Source organism: Podarcis tiliguerta (genome assembly GCF_965153285.1).
Source record: "Podarcis tiliguerta genome assembly, chromosome: 1".
Lineage (NCBI taxonomy): Eukaryota > Metazoa > Chordata > Lepidosauria > Squamata > Lacertidae > Podarcis > Podarcis tiliguerta.
In genome coordinates, this window is record NC_139534.1 from 19297411 (window position 1) to 19320388 (window position 22978).

Genomic DNA, 22978 nt, shown 5'->3' on the forward strand with positions numbered 1-22978 from the left:
ACCAACGTGCAGTCATTTGCTAGAAATGTAATGCGTTTTTGGGGAAAAGACTGTTTTGACAGTGCTACGAGTTAACAGTTTGCGCATCGAGGTCCCCAAGACACCCCAAATAAGAACACAATGACACTTGATTTTTGTTTAAAGTTTTTGGCATAATTTTGGCCACAACTTTATTAAAAATACAGCAATGTGAGTGGTTGCTTAGGCATTGGTAGCGACTAACTAACTAACTAACAGCTCTGACATTCGCACCCCCCGCGAAGTCAGAAAGGGTAAGTCACCTGGGGAGAGAGACGGGACTGGGAACCATGCCTCACCTCTCCCCAGAATGCTCCCAGGGGCTCTTGCATGGCCCTAGCCCCTTGCCAGGGGGTTTGGACAAAAGCATGGCAAGCCCCTGGGTTCCTTTAATGGAAAACCCTTGCAGCAGCAGCATTTTGGAGGGGCAGGCACAGCCAAATCCATACCCCTCCACCAACCAATTCCCAAACCAATGCCTAACCGCAACCTTACAAGTTGTGACGATTTGCTACGCAGTAGGCAAAAACCAAATGGCACCAGCCAATCAGCCAAATGGACAAAATTCCTACCAGGCCCCTGCTCCAAAGCAGACGACCCCATGACAGGCATAGCAAGGTCAGCGCAATAGCCCTAGATTAGGGAGGGTGGGCGGGTGATCCGAAGCACACAGCGAAAGAGGAAGCTCGTCACTGCGTGCAGTGTATTTAACAAACAGGGCTGTCAATCAATAAATGGCAACATATAAATCTCCCCAGTAACAGCCCGCCCCTGCTTAAAGATGGCCAAACTCTTTTGCCCAACAACAGTGAGGTGTCTTGTCAGCCCCCACTGCAACACGTGCTCTCCATGAGGGAGAACACACTTTATGACCAAAGAGTCCTATCTTAATCTGCTTTCACCTTGCCAGGGAAACAAAAAAATGTCAAATAGGAGGCTCTGACTGTTAATCACAGATGCTGCTCTGTAATTCCAGGTGATAGCTGAATCTTTTTTCAGTTCAGTTAGTACTGAGTTTACAATGGCATATTGAGTTCTCAGGTGCCATTTTGAAAATGAGAACTTATGCTCCTAAGTGGTCTGGCTGCAGGATCTAACCTCCACCCCAAAAAGTGCAGGCACAAACTAGGATAAATGATTTAAGTCTTATGATTTTCTCATTTTCAGACAGCACTATCTGCCTGATAAATGGAGCACCCCCGTGCCATTGAATGGAATTCTTAAAAAACAAAACAATTGAATGCTAGCATTCATAACGATCAAAATCAGAGTCCATAGATGTTGAGTCGCTTTATATAAATGCAACATTTCCCTCTGATGGTCAGTACAGTTCAGCAGCGAAGAAACCAAGATTGCAGACTCTATTAACCAATCAAGTCGATGCTAATTATAGATATTTCTGCCTTACAGTGGAAATCCAGCTATTAAGCTATTGTATCTCTTTGTAAGTCTGCCTGCCCCAGACAATGTTATGTTCTTTTCTCAAAGGCCAATTAGCACGAACCGAGAAAGGATGCTTTCTATTGCCTTAAAGAGGAGATTTAACAGTGCAAGTTACTGGAATTGAAGCTAAAATTAGGAGTGAGTCATTTGCAAATTGACATCCAAACTAGTACCCATGAATTAAACTCACAATATTCTCAGGTGTAAATTCTACCTGATAAGAGGCAGTCCAGTGTAAAGGGCAACATGGAATATCTCTGTTCCAGGCCCATTCATTTTTATGTGCCGATCTGTTTATAACACACAAGGAACTAGATCCAGATTAAATTAATCCCAATGGATACCAATGGAACAAGGTAGCCATGACTTTGCTTGGTCTCCATTGACTTAAAAGGGGACTAAGTTCAACTAATTTTATCCAGCTCCAACCTATCAGACACAATCCAGTCCAAGGTCATCCAATATTTTGAGAGATTAGGGCAGTGAACCCGGGGTCGCACTGCTGAGACGCCATTTTCCAGGAAGCCTGCCAGTATGTGCTTCTGAAGTTTTTAGCAGTTGTGAACATGCCTTCTAAAATTCAAATATCTTTAATATGGTCAATGACCAGCAAGCGATTTGTAAAATAAAATATGACAATATAAGTACTATTGTACTACAGATAACAATGGAGATATGGCCAAATCACAAAATTGGTACTTATGTTTATGACCAGGTTACGACTTTTAAGGTTTTAAGGATTCAATTCGAATGTCACTAATGTTTATTATCGTTCCTTCGATGTTTGCAGTTTGCACTCCGTTGCTGTCATCATTGCTCGTCTTATTCTTGTTGCAATGTAACAGTACTTCGCCACAGGCCTGTTGATTTCGGGGTCTTTGTCAGCTAAGAGGTGTCTGATATAGGTGACGTCTGTACTACGAGGTATTTTCCTCAGAATTGGCTCGATCAGCTCTTTTCTTGAGTCTCGATATAATGGGCAATACAAGATGACGTGCCCGATGGTTTCAATTTCGTTGCTGTTACAGGGACATAATCTTTGTTTGATCGGTATTTTGTTGTATCTTCCCTCTAGAAGAGCTGAAGGGAGAGCGTTAAAGCGGGCCCTGGTAAATGCCCATCGGTGTTTAGCATTATGTAGAACTTTGAGATAGTTTGCTAGATGGGGGCTTTGGGAATCGAATAGGAGTTTGTGAGTTATCGGAAGTTGACTAAAGTCATTTTGGGCTTCAATGTCCCTGAGTCTTTCTTTGATTATGTTCTTGGCCCTTCCCCTTTCTAGACTTAATAAATACTCTGGGGAGAGACCATATGTGGCCAATTTTCTGAGAGTGCCCTTCAACCAACTAGATTGGAATTTATCAAGAAGCATCAGGGAAAGTAGTCCAACCGGCGAGTTGTTATGCACTTAGCCAAGTGCATAAGGTTCTTATCCATCATGCCTTCTAATAAAGAGGGTAAGGGAAAGGGAAATCGTTCTCCAGGGACAGGGTGGGCTATGCTGAGAGTTGTTAGACGTCCCCTCACAGTGCTACAATTCCTAGCACCCCTAACAAACTGCAGGACTCTTTGCGGGGGAGAGCTATGATGACTGTTAAGATGGTATAAGATAGGGTTGCCATATTTCAAACAGTGAAAATTGGCAAAATCGCAAAATTCCACCCTCTCCTATGTAGCCATGCAACAGAATACCAGAAATGGTAGTGATTTCTTGGTCGAGTATTATGTATTGATTTGAATAGGATCCTAAATGCAGCTGTACGATGGGCCCTAGAACAATAGGATTCAGAATGCAGCAGTCTGATTGGTCCTAGATCAATAGGATTCAGAATGTAGCAGTCCTAGAACAATAGGATCCAGAATGCAGCAGTCTGATTGGTCCACAGGAGCCACCCAATCCAGCTCCAGGTGGAAGTGAATCCGCAACCTGATTGGCCTATAGGAAAATCCCGGAAGTAGCCAATCACGTGGGGCCCATTGTGTAAATAATGTATATAAAGCAGACATTCTGGGGGAACTTCCATTCCTCCTCACCACTATGAGCTGAATAAAGAGCATGAAATCCACTCTCGACTCTGAGTATATTTCATCGAGGTTAACTTTGCTCACAGATTTGTTACCGTATTTTTCACCCTATAGGACGCACCGGCCCATAGGACGCACCTAGTTTTTTGGGGGGGAAATCAAGGAAAAAAATTTTATTTCCCCCCCAGGTTCGTGCAAGCATACCCAAGCTAGAAGAGGGAGACGGAGCACTCGGTCTCCCTCTTCTGCCTTCAGGGACAGCCTCTCTAGCCTCCGTGGGGCAGCGGCTTGCCCCGCTGTCCCCCGAGGTTGTGGGGCTGGCGGGGGGGGGAGAAGCAAGCTTGCTTCTCTCTCCCCCCCCCCCCCCGCCAGCCTCCAGACCAGGTTGAGGAATAGCGGGGTGGCGGCGCTGCACCTCCCCGCTGTCCCCCGAGCATGTGGGCTGCAGGCTGCTGCCCGCAAGCCTTGGTAGCCCGCGGGACCTCCCGCCGGGTTTGCAAGACTTGCAGATAGCTTCCTGAAGCCTGGAGAGCAAGAGGGGTCGGTGCGCACCGACCCCTCTCGCTCTCCAGGCTTCAGCGAAAGCCTGCATTCGCCCCATAGGACGCACACAGATTTCCCCTTCATTTTTGGAGGGGAAAAAGTGCGTCCTATAGGGCGAAAAATACGGTAGTTAGAAACTTCTTTAGCTGGTATAAGAAAAACTAAACAAGTCTGTGAGCACCTGATGAAGAGTCTCAGCTTGCAACATACTAGAAGTCAGTTAATTACCTAATAAATCATTGATAGCACTTCCACTTTGGGGCTTTGTAGATGTGCATTTGCCCCCATGTTCTGTGGGACGAGTCCCTTCAGAGTGGGATGCCAGAAAAAACGAGAGCTAATTAAAATGAGCACTAAGCTTTATACAGATTCCAGAGAACATATTTTTTTTTACTAATTTTTTTACTAATTTTACTAATTTTACTAATTTTTTTTACTTTAAAAATAAAAAAAGCCCTCAAGAAGATTCTAAAATTACCTGTGACAAGTTTCCAAGAAGGTTAGAGAGATAAAAGTTCAGCTTAAAGCAACAGAACACGTGTGGTGGAAATGTACAGTCTCCCAATCTCATGCTACATGAGGGGCAATGATATTTGATTCAAATAGGGACAGAGAAAGAGATGTTGGATAATGTCCTGTAGCTAATGAGTGGAGAGAGAGATGCGTAAGAATCATCAGGGTGTACCGACTGAGATAACTTACATGGTTCCTTCCTCTAATCCAAATGGCTTGCACTTGTCAACAGTAGTACCTTGGGTTACAGATGCTTCAGGTTACAGACGCTTCAGGTCACAGACTCCGGTAACTCAGAAATAGTACCTCGGGTTAAGAACTTTACCTCAGGATGAGAACAGAAATCGTGCAGCAGCAGCGGGAGGCCCCATTAGCTAAAGTGGTACCTCAGGTTAAGAACAGTTTCAGGTTAAGAACAGACCTCCAGAACGAATTAAGTTCTTAACCTGAGGTACCACTGTACAGTGGAACCTCTACTTACCACCGTAATCCGTTCCGGAGGTCCGGTCATAACTAGAAACGTACATAAGTAGAGGCACACTTTTCCATAGAAAGTAATGGGAAAGTGAATTGATCCATTTTAGACGATGAAAAGCACCCCCTAAAACAGCAATTTAACATGGATTTTACTCTCTAATGAGACGATAGATCCATAAAATAAAGGCAATAATCAATGCACTGTACTATAAAATAAATAAGACAGTACAGTGGTACCTCGGGTTACAGACGCTTCAGGTTACAGACTCCGCTAACCCAGAAATATTACCTCGGGTTAAGAACTTTGCTTCAGGATGAGAACAGAAATCGCACAGCAGCAGCGGGAGGCCCCATTAGCTAAAGTGGTACCTCAGGTTAAGAACAGTTTCAGGTTAAGAACGAACCTCCAGAACGAATTAAGTTCTTAGCCTGAGGTATAAGGGTCAAGCTGACTCAACAGCATAAATTCTGCATGGCCTCCTTCCCTGAAATCGCTTGCTGCTTAGGAGGAGAAAAAAGTATCTCAGTAGGCAAGGGATGCTGTTTTCTCCTCTCTCGGGAGCCAGCTAATACTTTGTCTTCCTCTGCCTCTGCCCTCCTTGTCTAGTTTTATTTGCAAAAGAGGAGAGAAAATGAGAAGGGTGACTGTTTCTGAACCAGCTCATTAGGCACAATTAGGAGAAAATGATCCCTGCAGGGTCGATGTTTCGCAGCTCCAGTGAACTGACGCTGAATTTTGTTAGAAACCACACTCTTGGAGCTAACATTCCCTCGAAAACCTTCCCATGGAAGTGTGGGTAAATCGGGGGTCTCGTAGGATTTCTGTATTTTCCTTCCTTCCTTCCTCCCCTATCCATACTTCATTAACTTAAAGGCACTGCTCAGCAGGGAGTTCTGAACATTTTAGCTGCAGGCGCCCCATTACAGTGGTACCTTGGTTCTCAAACTTAATCCATTGCGCAAGTCCATTCCAAAATCAAAGCGTTCCAAAACCAAGGCCCTGCTTTCCCATAGAAAGTAATGCAAAATGAATTAATCCGTTTCAGACTTTTAAAAACAACCTCCTAAAACAGCAATTTAATATGAATTTTACTATCTAACAAGACCATTGATCCATAAAACAAAAGCAATAATCAACGTACTGTACTATAAAATAAATAAGACAGAATTGTAGATGATAAAAATTAAAATTAAATGATAGTCATTGTTTGGATGGGTGGCTTTCATCCATTTCCACTTTCACACAATCAATCAATCAATCAATCAGTAGCTGAACTGGGTTCCACACAGTCACAAAAACAGATCAATTGAAAAAGCCTCAAAAACAAAAACACAAAATAAATAGCAAAAACAAAAGCACCAAACTTAATTAGTTCCAGAAGTCCATTTGACTTCCGAAATGTTCAAAAACCAAGGCACAGCTTCTGATTGGTGAAGGCGCCCGGAAACAATAGCTGACAGCCACATTGGATGTTCAGCTTCTGCAGAACATCCAAAAACCAGAACACTTCTGGGTTTTCGGAGTTTGAGAACCAAGGCATTTGAGAACCAAGGTACCACTGGTGGCGCTCGCACCCCAGCGGGTGGGTTTTCACATTTGGCGCTATCATCATCGTGAAAATCCACCTGCTGATCGTGCAAATACACCTGGCATGCAGTACTGGCCGCTGGGGATGCACCCCCCAGCGGGTGGCATTCACCCCCCCAGTGGGCGGCACCCGCATCCCCGGCGGCCAGCACTGCATGCTGGGCGCATTTGCGTGATCAGTGAACGGCGCTGTCTTTAGAAGAGGAAAACAAAAAACAAGAAAGCAACGCAAAGCCTCTTGAGGAAGATCCCTCTTGCTGTTCTGGCTTCAGCGATAGCTGCGCAGCCTGCATTTGCTCCATAAGACACACACACATTTCCCCTTACTTTTTAGGAGGGAAAAAGTGCGTCTTCTAGAGCGAAAAATACGGTAGGTATGCAACGAAACCTCCACAGTTTTGTTTCCGTTACTCTGCTGCTTTTGAGGTGCTCACAGTAGCAAATGTGAGTCCACTGCACCAGGACCTATTCCAGGGGAATGCTGTGCTGCTGTTCCTGCGTTCCTGTGATCAGAAGGTCAGAGGAGGTGCTCCCGACACCCAGCCCATGCAGGCAGTGAAGACGTGGGCTCTTTATGGGTGTACGGTCACCCACCTGCCTAGTTCAAGCTTAGTTATTATTATTTTTATAAGATATTTATTAAAGTTTTCAATTTATTACAAAAATTAGAAAAAATAAAGAAAAAGAAAAGGAAAATACAAAATAGAAACAGTTAAAAACAAATCAGTCTTTCCATATCTTATCTTTCATTTACTTGTTTCCCTGACCTCCCCACACCTCCCTTTCTTGCATTCCAGTTCAATTGGTTAATTCAGTTCAATCTTTTATCTTAATATATTATAACTTTGAATTATCACCTGTTAACAATCCCTTTTTTCATATTCCTTAACATTGCTGCTAAAAAATCCCACTTAACTTCAATCCAGCATCATTCTAACATTCATTAATTTTACAGTGTTTCTGTAAATAGTCTTTAAATTTCTTCCAATCTTCTTCCATCGACTCTTCTCCCTGGTCTCGGATTCTGCCGGTCATTTCCGCCAATTCCATATAGTCCATCACCTTCATCTGCCATTCTTCCAGAGTGGGTAATTCTTGTGTCTTCCAATACTTCGCGATAAGTGTTCTTCAAGCTTAATTAGGCCTTGTGCATGCCTTGGTTTTGTAAGCATAACAGCACAGTTGCATCTGCAAGGCAGCAAAATCCTTCCTTTTGCATTCCCTCACTGGTAATTTGCCTGGCTGCTCTCGCCCTGGCACCTCATGTAGCAGGTTTAAAATCCCAGGCTGTTGTTACGCATGCGCCTCTTCAGCCTAAATAAGAAATACAAAAATGCTCTGTGCTTATCCAACGCAACAATGGCTCTCTCGCGGCAATGTATCCTCAAGCAGCCCAGCCTAATCCATTCTAAACAAAGCTGTCACCTTTTCCTTAGAGGCAATTGGCCTCCCCTTTTTCACAGTTTAGCAGATTTCAACATTCCTGAAATTGAGCTCAAATGTTTCTTTTGTTCTTTTTCATGCCACTGCTCCTGGTAATAATCCCTCTGGGAGTAACATGCTGCCTCTCTTGGGGGTATATATTATGCTTCTGTCAATACCCGTCCAAAGGAAATAGGCTACACTTCTGCTGAACTTGTCAAATCCATCCATACTTACTTTGCCATCCTAACGTTCGGTAATGAAGTAATGATTTCTTATTCTCACTGGGTCCCCCAATACATGCTTTTATACACAAAATGATTAGTCCCCCATTTCCTACCTGAAAACTATGGTAACTCCTTTAGTAAGTGGCTTCATAGACTCATAGAATTGTAGCATTGGGGTGGACCGTGAGGGTTATCTTGTACAGTGGTGCCTCGCAAGACGAAAAGAATCCATTCCGCGAGTCTCTTCGTCTAGCGGTTTTTTCGTCTTGTGAAGCAAGCCCATTAGCGGATTAGCGCTATTAGCGGTTTAGCGGCTATTAGCGGCTATTAAAGGCTTAAGGGATTAGCGGATTAGCTGCTAAAAGGCTATTAGCAGCTTAGTGCCTTAGAAAAAGGGGGTGGGGAGCGGAAAAAAACCCCCAGGAGTCGCAAGACATTTTCGTCTTGCGAAGCAAGCCCATAGAGAAATTCGTCCTGCGAAGCACCTCCAAAACGGAAAACCCTTTAGTCTAGCGGGTTTTCCGTCTTGCGAGGCATTCGTCTTGCGGGGCACCACTGTACACCTCAATGCAATGCAGGAATATTTTGCCCAACGTGGGGCTCAAACCCACAACCTTCAGATGAAGAGTCTTGTGCTCTACCAACTAAGCTACTCTCACGTTGTGCCACCTCTGGAAGCAGTAGACTACTCAGTTCTGGCCTTCAGTAAAAAGCCGTCTATAAATGTAAGGCTGATTGCTTGCAAGTAAAGTCACATTTCTATAGGATTGACATATTTTGTAGAGCAAAAAAAGAGAACAGCCCAAGCCGCTGCCAGCCCGAGCTGGGGAAACAGGTTCACAGGCTGGCAGCGGCTGTGGCATGCAGAGCAGCCCAAGCCTGAGCCCCCCCCCCCCAAAACCTGAGATTTCCTTTAAAATGTAAAAATCTGCCCGAATGGGCATGTTAGCCTCCACCAAAAGAGGACATGTTTTCACAGACGTATGACAACCCTCCATTTGAAATGGCTTCCAACTGGGCTCATGAATCCAACTACAGGTGAACATTCAGGTAAAGGCACAAGAAGCTGCGCTCTAACTTATCCCTTGGGTCACAAGGGCTCTTTAGAAATCCTGTACTTCCCTAGAGAATGCATTGCATTTAGATGTTGAAGCCCTCAGTTGTATGCATTCCCAGCTCAACTCCTGTGTATTATTTAGCAGTGGACTAACTCCCATTGGGCTTAAACCACAGAACCTAGGACTTGCCGATCAGAAGGTCGGCGGTTCGAATCCCCGCGACGGGGTTAGCTACCATTGCTCGGTCCCTGCTCCTGCCAACCTAGCAGTTCGAAAGCACCTCAAAGTGCAAGTAGATAAATAGATACCGCTCCAGTGGGAAGGTAAACGGCGTTTCCGTGCACTGCTCCGGTTCGCCAGAAGTGGCTTAGTCATGCTGGCCACATGACCCGGAAGCTGTACGCCGGCTCCCTCGGCCAATAAAGCAAGATGAGCGCCGCAACCCCAGAGTCGGTCACGACTGGACCTAATGGTCAGGGGTCCCTTTACCTTTACAACTCCCATTGGCTTGAATCAGAATCAGCTAGGTAATTGCAAGCATTTTTAATCAGTGTCTTGGGGTGTGGAAAGCTCATCTGTTTCCAAAAGTTCTCTGCTGGGTCTTAATGTTGACGCACACAGTCTGATGCTCCCAAGTGCATGGCCTTATTATATTGCAGGGTTGCCATATTCCCAAAAGTGAATATCTGGTCAAAGTTGTTGTATTTTTTAAGTATTTTTTTTAAAAAAAATCACCCTACTTGCTATACATCTGGGTTTGGTTGATTCAGCGAAAATCCTCCCGGATGCCATTTTGCAGTTCAATTCCCAGATGTGTCTGCAAAAACCTGTAAATTGCCACTTGTAATTCTCAGCACCAGAGACTCCCAAAGTAAACATACCCCAAAATGAGAGTAGGCTCGGTACCTGGGTAGGAGACAACTATCACATAAAATGTTTGCAAGGAGCAACTGAGATCATTGACCCAAAAAGAGAAGTCAGCAAGAGAGAGAGAGAGAGAGAGAGAGAGAGAGAGAGAGAAGTCTGGTCACAGAGTTCACAGCAATAAACAAGCATTTCAGCAAAAGTAAGGCTTTAGCATTAAATAAAATGCATGCTTACAAAGCATCTGGCTTCGGACATCTGGTTTTCTGAACCCTGATTGTGTATGCACAGAATAACATGTCATATTTTATATTCTGAGCTGGAGAAAATGGCACTCCACTTAGAATACTTTGGCCCATTAAGAGATGACTGAAGCTGTATCCCAAACCAGGTAATTATTAACTTTTGCAGTGTGATTAATATTTACATGACCCACAACCTCAATCCATTTTATGCACCTGAAGTAGGCTCCTGCCTAGGAAAAGCTCAGGCCACAATTAGGCAATTAGATAGTTCTAGCCTGGGCACACAGCAGCTAGGAGACCAAGATGGAGATGCTTGTCCCCTTCTTCATCAAAAGGCAACTAAGATCAATGGATGAGCAACAGGATGCAATGAAATTGTATACCAAGACAGGCAGTTACATCAGCTGTGTGTTGATCCTGATTATTCCTAAGGGGAACCCTGATTTTTCCTAAGGTACTAAATCACTTTTGATTACTGTATTTTAATATTTTGTTGGAAGCTGCCCAGAGTGGCTGGGGAAGCCCAGCCAGATGGGCGGGGTATAAATAATAATATCTTTACCATTATTATTATTATTATTATTATTATTATTATTATTATTCCCTCCATACTGTAGAATTATTATTAAAAGATTAATCCATGGTGCAAAATGTTTGGCTATTTAAATTTAAAAATGGAGTCACATGACACCCTCAAAATTAAGTTGCTCTTTTCAAATATCCTCCGTGGTTTCTCATTTTGCATTAAAAAGTAATTTCTATGCAAAGGGGTGGAAGGATAACATAATACTATTTTTATCCTGGTGCAAGAGTGATTTTCTTTTCTTTTTATTTTGACTTCCTTCCATGCCAAGGGGCTTTGTACTTCCAGCTGGAAATACACCTGAGACCCAGCTACACGGCTGCAAATAAAACGTGTGACACTAGATGGCGACAGTGAGCTATGCAAAATTCAATATATTTTTCCCATTTTTTATTTATTTAAAAAAAACATTTTCACAGTGTTTTTTTATATGGGTGTAGATTTCACCCTGGTCTCTTTGAAACACACATTGGCACCTTCAGTAGAGGCTGTTAAACTGTGACATTTATCAGCCTTTGGGGTTGATAAGGGGGACACGCAGATGAGATCTGTAAGTCAATTTTTTTTTGCATGTTGCATTAGAATGGGTAGCCATTGTGGTCTCTTTCAGATATTATCGGACTACAGCTTCCATCATCTCTGATCAATGGTGATGCTGGCTAGGGATTATAGGACTTCATCATCGGGACGGCATCAGCTTCCCCACCTTGGATGTCATAAATTCCTGCTGCTTCTTTGTTCCCTGGCTGAATCATCATTTATTATTGTTTGGGTTTGGAATAAAATGGATATAAAAATTCTGTGAACTGTACTAAATGAGTTTCAGCTGTGGTATTCTTACAAGAACAATGAGCAATCAAAATCAAATAATTAGGAAACCTATCTAAGCTCACCAATTCAACTGAGATACTCCGATACTTCTTGTTGTTCAGACCCTTTTTGCCAATAATTCTCCTTTCTGTAGGGGTGGAACATTGCCAGCAAATAACACAACGTTGGGGTTTTAGAATGAATGAAAAAATGAACTCAATGGACTCAAAGGTTTGCATGGAAGTATAAACTGATGTTTTTCAATGCGGCAGACTTAACTGTTTCTGGTAGCAGCAGTGATAGAAATTGAATTCAATGGCCACCAAGGGGGGCACCATTTCTTGTGGCGGCCGCCATTTTGTTCACAATAAAGTCCCATAACAATCCAGAATCTGAATCAGGAGTGGTCACTTGAATCAGCTCTGCTGTTGCTGCTCCCAGTGGCAATTTATTGAGAAAAAGAAAACAACAAAGATTAATTAAGATTTGTTAATTGCATTAATAAGTGTAATTAATGAACTATGGATATTTATTAATTATAATAATAAATAATGCTTATTAATTACATTAATAAATGCAATAAATTAATGTAATTCTAACAGAGGAATAATGAAAATCTGAGGGTGTTCACTTGAATACACACAGAAGCCTTTTTCATACCTTCCCACTCGATTCAGGAATATTGAGGTGGAGTGGGAAGAGATTGAGATATTGTGGCTGGGGCTGGCAATTCCCCCACCAAGACATTTTATGTGCATACATATTATTTCAAGTGAGCCAAACCCTCTCAATTTTTTCAATAAAAGTGGGGGGAGGATTTCACCATTCCCCCATCGGCCGGCCACAAGAATATTTGACAAAATGTTTTCTGGGTTTGCTGCTCACAACTAGCATGAAGAAATTTGCAAGCCCAGTCTTCACTCAGCTTTAAGATACAGCCCGGCATGCATCATGAAGCATGTTTGGAAAGCTGCTGTTTTTGCCAACACTCTTTGATTCTCCTTGTGATAATGGACGGGAGAAAATGAACAGGAAAGGTTGCATTAAAATCAAAAGATGAATTTCTCAGAACCTACCAGAGAAACTGTGTAAAATGGCAAACAAGATGGGGTGATATATCAGGAAAACTGTAGGATATTAGTCACAGCATAGCATACAGATGGAAAGCTATACAGAACTGAATATTGTGAGGTAAGGGAAAGACAAGGGGGAAAGTAAAAACCAGGATACCCTGAAAGTTGTTGGCCTTTTTTTTTTTTTTAAGACAACCCCCAAAGTTGTTGAGCAAAGGTTGAAACGATGACCAGGAGACAGTTAATCTTACAGCTCAAAAAGCGAATCTATCACTATACTCTTTCAAAAGTATATTTTTAGGAAATATAAATTGTGACAAGAGCCCATGAAAATAACTGCTCACGGAAATTATTATTTTTTATTTCTCTTGCTGGAGGAAATTCCAAGTCTGACATTTTATAATCCATAGAGCTGAATCGCCCCTCAGAGTGTCTTTTGAACTTTGAACATAACACTCTGACAGTATTACTGTCAAAAAGATATCCGGCGAATTAAGAACAAGTGTCCGCTTTGGTACACCAAATTAATTTTGAGTAGAAAGAAGGGTGGCTACCACTTTGTGGATAATAAAAAGATTTAAGTCACTTTGTGGGGAGTGGGGGAGAGAACAGGCTACATTTTAAAGAACCTCATGCCCCCCTCAAAAAGATAGATCTGAGTACACAGTGTGATTCAACATCGTAGAGGCATAAAATATAAAGTAAGAAAAATTACCTGGCTCGTCCCTGCATTTATTGGACTAATTGTAAGAGATGTTACTGAGGTTACATTTCTTGTTTCAGAAACTTGAACCATACGTGATGAGACATGTGCCTCAGGGTTCTGTCCTCTCCCCCAAGTTTTTTAACATCTACGTTAAGCCACTGGGGGAGATCATCAGAGGGTTTGGGCTGGGTGTTCATCAATATGCAGATGATACCCAGCTCTACCTCTCTTTCCAATCGTAACCAGTGAGGCGGTGAAGGTCCTGGGTGAGTGTCTGGAGGTGGTTGGAGGATGGATGGCGGCTAACAGATTATGGTTGAATCCTGATAAGACAGAAGTACTGTTTTGGGGGGACAAGAGGTGGCCGGGTGTGGAGGACTCCCTGGTCCTGAATGAATAATAATAATAATAATAAATTTTTATTTATATCCCGCCCTCCCCAGCCGAAGCCGGGCTCAGGGCGGCTAACACCACTAAAATAGTACAACATTATAAAACATTATAAAAAATTAATTAAGATCAAATTGAAAATTGATGGCAACCATAACTAAAGTTTTGTAAAGATTGCCAAAGGAGGGAGTCAGGCTGCACCCTGACCAAAGGCCTGGTGGAACAGCTCTGTCTTGCAGGCCCTGCGGAAAGATGTCAAGTCTTGCAGGGCCCTAGTCTCTTGTGACAGAGCGTTCCACCAGGTTGGAGCCGCAGCTGAAAAAGCCTTGGCTCTAGTTGAGGCCAGCCTAACCTCTCTGAGGCCTGGGACCTTCAATATGTTTTTATTTGAAGACCGTAAGTTCCTCTGTGGGGCATACCAGGAGAGGCGGTCCCGTAGGTACGAGGGTCCTAGGCCGTATAGGGCTTTGAAGGTTAAAACCAGCACCTTAAACCTGATCCTGTACTCCACCGGGAGCCAGTGCAGCTGGTATAGCACCGGATGAATGTGATCTCGCAGCGAAGACCCCGTAAGGAGTCTCGCTGCGGCATTCTGCACCCGCTGGAGTTTTTGGGTCAGTCTCAAGGGCAGCCCCACGTAGAGCGAGTTACAATAATCCAGTCTGGAGGTGACCGTCGCGTGGATCACAGTGGCTAGGTCAGGGCGAGAGAGGTAAGGAGCCAACTGCTTAGCTTGGCGGAGATGAAAAAATGCCGCCTTTGTTGTAGCTGCAATCTGCGCCTCCATGGAGAGGGAGGTATCGAAGATTACACCCAAACTCTTAACGGATGGTGCTGGCACTAATTGCACCCCCGCAAGAGATGGGAGTTGCCCCCTCAATCCCATATCGTCCCGCCCCAGCCAGAGGACCTCTGTCTTCGAAGGATTTAACTTCAACCGGCTCCCACGTAACCATCCAGCCACAGCTTCCAAGCATCTGATCAGTGGGTCTGGGGCCGAGTCAGGATGACCATCCATCAGCAGATAGAGTTGGGTGTCATCAGCATACTGATGGCAGCCCAGCCCAAAACTCCGGACAAGCTGGGCGAGGGGGCGCATAAAGATGTTAAAAAGCATCGGGGAGAGTATCGCACCCTGGGGCACTCCACACACCAAGGAGTGGCGGGATAACAATTCCCCCCCAAGCGCCACCCTCTGTCCCCGACCGGAGAGAAACGAGCGCAGCCATTGAAGGACTGTGCCCTGGATCCCCACGTCGGCAAGGCGGTGGTCCAGGAGTTCGTGATCGACCATGTCGAAGGCTGCTGACAGGTCTAGAAGAATCAGCAGCCCCGACCCGCCTCGATCCAGCTGCCTGCGGAGATCATCTGTTAGGGCGACCAGAGCCGTCTCGGTCCCATGACCAGCGCGGAAGCCGGACTGGAATGGATCCAGAGCCGATGTTTCATCCAGAAACCAGCAACTGTGCCCCTGAAGGACCAGGTGAGCAACCTGGGAGTCATTTTGAAACGCAGGTCAATTCTGTGTCCACGGCAGCTGTCTACCAGCTCTATCTGGCACACAAGCTGAGACCCTACCTGCCTGCAGACTGTCTTGCCAGAGTAATACATGCTCTGGTTATCTCCTGCTTGGACTACTGCAATGTGCTCTACGTGGGGCTACCTTTGAAGGTGACCCGGAAACTTCAACTAATCCAGAATGCGGCAGCTAGACTGGTGACTGGGAGTGGCCACCGAGACCATATAACACTGGTCCTGAAAGACCTACATTGGCTCCCAGCACGTTTCCAAGCACAATTCAAAGTGTTGGTGCTGACCTGTAAAGCCCTAAACGGCCTCGGTCCAGTATATCTGAAGGAGCACAGTGATTTAAAACCTAGCATGGCCAGACTCAGCCCAGTATACCCGATGGAGTGTCTCCACCCCCATTATTCATCCTGGACACTGAGATCCAGCTCCAAGGGCCTTCTGGCAGTTCCCTCCCTGTGAGAAGTGAGGTTACAGGGAACCAAATAGAGGGCCTTCTCAGTAGTGGCACCCGCCCTGTGGAATGCCCTCCCATCAGATGTCAAGGAAATATCTGACTTTTAGAAGACATCTGAAGGCAGTCCTGTTTAGGGAAGCTTTTAATGTTTCATCTTTTATCATGTTTTTAAATATTTTGTTGGGAGCCTCCCAGAGTAGCTGGGGAAACCCAGCCAGATGGGTGAGGTATAAATAAATTATTATTATTATTATTATTATTATTATTATTATTATTATTAGTTTTGTGGATCATGTTGGGAGTGATCATAAACTGCTTCCGTAGGTTACAAATACTCGCTGGGACCAAAAGGCTATCTCCTAACCATTTTAAAGCAGAACAGGGACACTGATAAACGGCCAGAAGTCGTATAATTTCTCTCCGTAATTACTATGCCGTTGAAATAATTATATACTTCTTCCAGTGGAAAGCTTTCCCTCTTGTCAAGACAAGATGAAAGGGGACCCACAAAGAAAAGAACAATAGCAACTGGAATAGCTGAGGAGGGAAATGGAATGGTTACCCAGGGTGAATTTGTGCAATATTCAGAATGTTTGCTCTTCACGCCTCTTGTGAGACATCATTCCTATTTTGTGTTGTTATTCACAATGCCTTACAGCAGTTGGATCCCTGGAAATCAAAGGCACAAGCTTGAACAAATTTGCTTGGTATCCAACCCCCCTGATGGTGGTATGAGGCATATCCCTTTGATACAGCCTGAAGACACTTTGATGGAGTGTTATTGCTAATTAAATGGGCCTCAGTGTCTAGAGTAAAGTTTATTGCTTTCATAAAAGCAGAAAGGGTACAAGCAAGGTGGAAACAACCCCGTTAATGAAGAATCAAACTGAAGAAGATGAAAAGACGGGAAATGTACAAATCCTTGTTTCTTGTGCATCATGGATTCCCCCTCCCCCCATACCTCAAAAGTAACTTTGAAAGGGAAGCCATACCAGTTGTAACACATATAAACCTTTGAATCAGCTTCATTGAAGATGCATAAGAAAGTATTGATCACTTTTTTGCTGGCAGAATCAACAGAGAAAATGCAGAACCCAGCTCTTCGCCCAACAACAAACGCACAAAGGATTTTATCTACTTGGGGCTTTGCATAAATGTTCCATGTTCATGAAGGTTAGAGGACCAATTTGCACAAAGTTTCTGCCTCATTAAATGAGAGACTGTAGTCCTATTCTGGCATTCAATTTCTGTGTTAAATCAACACAGGAGTGCAAGGGATGTTAGCACCCTCCCTGCCTTCTGCTCTGCTGCTCTTCATGAATTGGAGCAATCCAGAACTCTGGAAAATCAGGATTCTAAAATTTATGGGCAAGTAGAAAAGGTTCCTCACTTTAGGAATTATCTCTCCAATTCATTGAGGTTCCCCACCCACCCCTTTGCTTTCCTGATCTAACACAGAAGCAGAAACCATTTGCGTTACCTTCATAGAATCATAGAATCATAGAGTTGGAAGAGACCACTAGGGCCATCGAGTCCAACCCCCTGCCAAGCAGGAAACACCATCAGAGCACTCCTGACATATGGTTGTCAAGCCTCTGCTTAAAGACCTCCAAAGAAGGAGACTCCACCACACTCCTTGGCAGCAAATTCCACTGTTGAACAGCTCTTCCTAATGTTTAGGTGGAAGTCAGGAAGTTCTGTCAGGAAGTTCTTCCTAATGTTTAGGTGGAATCTTCTTTCTTGTAGCTTGGATCCATTGCTCCGTGTCCGCTTCCCTGGAGCAGCAGAAAACAACCTTTCTCCCTCCTCTATGTGACATCCTTTTATATATTTGAACATGGCTATCATATCACCCCTTAACCTCCTCTTCTCCAGGCTAAACATGCCCAGCTCCCTTAGCCGTTCCTCATAAGGCACCGTTTCCAGGCCTTTGACCATTTTGGTTGCCCTCCTCTGGACACGTTCCAGTTTGTCAGTGTCCTTCTTGAACTGTGGTGCCCAGAACTTACATTCAGTAAGGTTTCACACTATAAATTTAATTTCACCAAATTGGAATGGATGTGTCTCAGTTTGGATAGGCGTACAAAGGAAAAACAACAACAAACAAGTGATTCCATGTACAGTGGTACCTTGCTTTACAAACTTAATCCGTTCTTAAACCAAAGCATTCTTAAACCAAGGTGTGCTTACCCATAGCAGCGGCAGACTCAATTTACACTCAACAGGAAGTGGAACATGTTCTTCTTCCAAGGCAATGTTCATAAACAAAAACACCTACTTCCAAGCTTACAGCTTTCTTAATCCAAGTTCTTCATAAACTAAGCAGTTCTTAAACCAAGGTAAAGGTAAAGGGACCCCTGACTGTTAGGTCCAGTCACGGATGTCTCTGGAGTTGTTGTGCTCATCTCACTTTACAGCTCACTTTACAGCTTCTGGGTCATGTGGTCAGCATGACTAAGCTGCTTCTGGCGAACCAGAGCAGTGCACGGAAACGCCGTTTACCTTCCCTATTTATCTACTTGCACTTTAACATGCTTTCGAACTGCTAGGTTGGCAGGAGCAGGGACCGAGCAATGGCAGTTCACCCCGTCGTGGGGATTCGAACCGCCAACCTTCTGATCGGCAAGCCCTAGGCTCTGTAGTTTAACCCACTGCGCCACCCGCGTCCCTTAAACCAAGGTACCACTGTATAATTAAATCCTTGGGAAGAAGGATCATGCAGAAATTGAAATATATTTTCTGGAAATAACTGTGACAATTTATGAGGGAGGGAGATTATTTAAGTCAACTGGCAGATTTGAAAATGTGTTAGCTCGGGGAAAATGCCTACTCTGTAGATTTATTTTCGTTTGATATTTGATACCCCCAAAGTCTAAACTGTATTTGCAGGTTGATGTAAGGCAATAAATGCTGGTAGGCATCATATATTTGGGTTTTGCCCCCAAAATAAGAACATTTGGACGCTCATAAAAAGAGAAATGGGAATCACATCAGGATAGGAATTACCAGCAGTTCCATTAGCCGGGTTATGTAAAAGATTTAGTTTCATTGGAGGGCAAGGAAATAGTGACACCTCTTTTAACAGCCGCTCACATAATGATTTGTGCAACTTTAAAAAAATGCAAGGACTCTGACATTAGAAAATTAGATCCTACAGGTCTGGGAAGTAAAGTGAACGCATATAATTAGATCAAGAGAAGGTAGACAACCTAATACTCTTTTTATTGAAAATTGAGTGTTTTTCATTATGTATTGGTGTAATAAAATACCCCAAAAAAATGCTGAGACGTATCAATTGTTGGGGGAAATGTAATTGTAACGTCATTACATATTGATGTAACTTGGAACAAATATTGTTATGAAGGGATATATATCTATAATGAAAAAGAAGTAAAAAGTCTGAATAGGGCTTGTGCAAATCAAATTTACGCACATCTGAACCTATGCATGGTGTTCCAGACTCACGCAATGTCTTATACCATATTGGACCGAATATAAGCTCCACCCACAAATAAGCCGCACCTTTAAAATTCGGGGGAAGGGGGGAGACAATACCCAAATATAAGCCGCTCACTTAAAATTGTGTCTTATGCTGGTGCTGGTGGTCCTAGGAGCTACATGCTGCCATGGCGCCCACCATCTTGCCTCACGAGAAGTCCCGAAAAAGCCATTTTTTATAAGGTCGCGAGTTTAAGCCACATTTTAACTTTTCACGGTTGGAATTTGGAAAATAAAATGCAGCTTATATTCAGGCCGATACGGTATATATGGGAGAAAGGAGATTGCACTGCACCAGCTAAGCTGGATGAATGCATGAATTGCCCCTATAATTATCATTCATTATTTTTGTACCTCGAGGGGCAGGCCAGGTCTCCCTGTTATATACCTGCCGGGATTGACAAGGCATATGACCCTCACCTAGATCTCATAGCTCTCCTGACGAGTGATTTGGTCTGCAGCCACAGTGTGGAAATAAAGGATGAGATTGCCCACCAGATACCAGGCACTATTCAAAAATACTATTCAAAATAGGCTCCAGTGTTTTTGTTACAATCCCCTTCTCAATTAAGTAATCAATCTTAATCTAGAATTTAAATTCTCAATACTTTCTTATTTGTTAATTCAGTCAAGTAAACTACTGCTCTCACTTCATTCAAACAGTATTTCTACCTGCAACACACTTGAGCAAACCTGCTCCTCTTGCTTTCACAGATATTTTGTTGCCATTTACAACTGTAGCTGCCTCTGATTAGTTATCATTTAACTCTTGGGGGGGGGAGGAATTAGCATCAGATGTCATGTGCATGGAAGTTGCCAAATCAATTAAGCAACTGGAAGGGTTACTGTTAATAGAACCAGTTTTCCTATAACTTGATATTGCTGGATAGTTCTGATGAACTGCAAAAGCATTTTTAGTTTGCTTTCTGTTGCCACCCTGGAACTTTTCTGTATTAGTGCCACTTCATTTTGTACGATTCCTTTCAAATGAAGAAAACAACTTTTCTGCTTGTATATGTTGATGATATAATTTTGGTAACTGAGAACAAACAAGATTGTACAAAAACAAGACTGGGTGCAGGCCTGTCCAGGACATAGGCGTCCTGTGACAAAGGTGACCTGTGTGCTTGCTTGCTTAATAGCTGTTGGGAACTTCAAGGTCCCTGCTCTCCCTTCTTATGGTCTTTATATTAGACCAGGAGACTCCAATAGAGAGCATTCCATGTCTAGAAGGAAGGCAAGTGGGCACCCTATCAAATGACAGCACAGGAGCTACACAGAGCAGGGCCTTTTCACTGGTGGTGCCCATTGTATGGCTCGCTCTTTTCAGACCTGCTCTCTTTTGGCCTGTATTTTGGAGCTTTATAATTTAGGAAGACTTTGGAAGAACTGGTTGACAAGTCTTATCAGTCACTGATGTATGAGCGGATTTTATTTGCTGCTATCCTGGGCTCCTGGTGTACCAGGGTTTACACCAACGTAATAGAGTTGGCCAGGATGCCAGAAGGGATACAATTTATGAGCTTTCTCCATTATCTGCACAGCAGGGGGTGTTCGGTCAACAGTGCAAAGGCTGATCTAAAACGTTTTCTGCTGGTTACCTGCTTTCAGCAATAGGGGTCGCTGTTTGGTAGTGCCTGATTGGTTAGCTGTCAGATTCTAGAGCTCTCTATTGGTGGCTCTTAGGTAATTCACAAAATACAGAGTCCATTAATAAAACACAGTGTTCATTCATAAAGCAGTAACATAAATTTCCATTGCTACATATTGGGTGTGTATTTCTGCAGTTGAACGTACAGGTTTATGGCCATGCTGTAGTCTAGTGCTTATGCGACTGTGAATAAAAAGTGGCTGGGCTCATTGTCTCAGAGTTTGGGGCAGGGAGAGGTGACAAAACTGATTTCCAATAAGTGCCCCCCTTTATTTCCATAACAAGGCCTTGAGTCTGTACTCTGAATAGTGACACAAGAGACCTAGAAGGTGCAGGGGTTGTCAGTCCAACCCCTGCACAGTCTCATCAGGGCTGACCTTAAGGCAATTGGAGCAATTTGGCTAAATTGGCTAAATGATAGATAGATAGATAGATAGATAGATAGATAGATGATAGATAGATAGAGATAGATAGATAGATAGATAGATAGATAGATGATAGATAGATAGATGATAGATAGATAGATAGATAGATAGATAGATAGATAGATAGATACATTGGTGATAGATGGATAGATGGATAGATAGATGATAGATGATAGATGATAGATGATAGATAGATAGATAGATAGATAGATAGATAGATAGATAGATAGATGATAGATAGATGATAGAGATGATATAGATAGCTAGATAGATGATAGATAGATAGATATAGATGGATGATAGATGATAAATAGATATATAGATGATAGATAGATAGATGATAGATAGATAGATAGATAGATAGATAGATAGATAGATAGATAGATGATAGATAGATAGATGATAGATGATAGATGATAGATGATAGATAGATAGATAGATAGATAGATAGATAGATAGATGATACATAGATGATAGATAGATGATAGAGATATGAGCTGTTTCTTTAGAGATGCTTTGCTGCTGTTAAAAAGGGGGAGCTGGGGATAATGCACCAGTTTTTCAGAAAGCCATCTGATAATTTCACTCATATGGTCCACAGCTTTGCTGCTGGCTGCAAAACACATCTTGGAAGCATGACTTTCAGGCAGCAGTTGGCCAGCGTGGTGCTGGAGTGAGGAGGAAAAAACCTCTCTTTTTTTGCCACTAGTTAATTGAGCTACTCTGCTCTGGCTACCCTTTCTACTTCTCTCCCTGGCAAAATTATTGATGCTTCAAGGTCCTTGCAGTGTTCCCAGGAGGAAGAGACGGGTGTGGAAGGCAGAGAGTGTGCACTAAGAGCTGGAAATATATAAGTGAGCAAACGGGAACTCTAGGAGCTGGCTCTGGGCACTCCACCTGGACAAATGTCACCTCTCCCTCCCTTTATTTTCATATTGTGGGTGTAATATTTAAGACCGGAGCTGCTGACAGGGTGTGAGAGATTTGCCGCTGCAACCCTGTCCGCAGCTGAGGCCTTCTGAATTTATGGAGGCAATACGACTGAAAAATGCACTTGTAGCTTGATGTGGATTACTGTCTTATGAGGAGTGGGGCCATATATTTTGCCTATGACTCTGGAATATGATTGTAAACAAATTCTAGTTATAGATGGGTTTCCCTTGTCAGGGGATTTTTATTGCTTCTAGTACAGAGGCTGGTATCGATCAAGCTCTCTCTTGTCAGAAGTGGAAGGTCTGAGGGGTACAGGAAAACAGAGGAAGATAAATGGGGAACGTGTCACAAGTCCTGAATTACAGCAACCAAAGTCTGATTGAACTCGCTTTCCTAAATGCTGAAGGCACCACTGTCAGAAGTCATTAGTCTTAGACCCCTGGCAACTCAGGCCTATTTTGTGGAATATAAGAAACAGTAGCTTCCACGGACTTCAATATGT

The 22978-nt window shown here is 43.4% G+C and overlaps 1 long non-coding RNA gene across 1 annotated transcript in view; it reads left to right on the plus strand.

The window, feature by feature from the left end:
- The first annotated feature begins 10301 nt into the window (after positions 1-10301).
- Positions 10302-22978, plus strand: part of LOC310665405 — a 103323-nt gene continuing 90646 nt past the window's right edge. Inside the window, exon 1 of the long non-coding RNA XR_014505457.1 lies at positions 10302-10335. This is a non-coding gene — a long non-coding RNA (uncharacterized lncRNA). The remainder of the gene's footprint in view (positions 10336-22978) is intronic.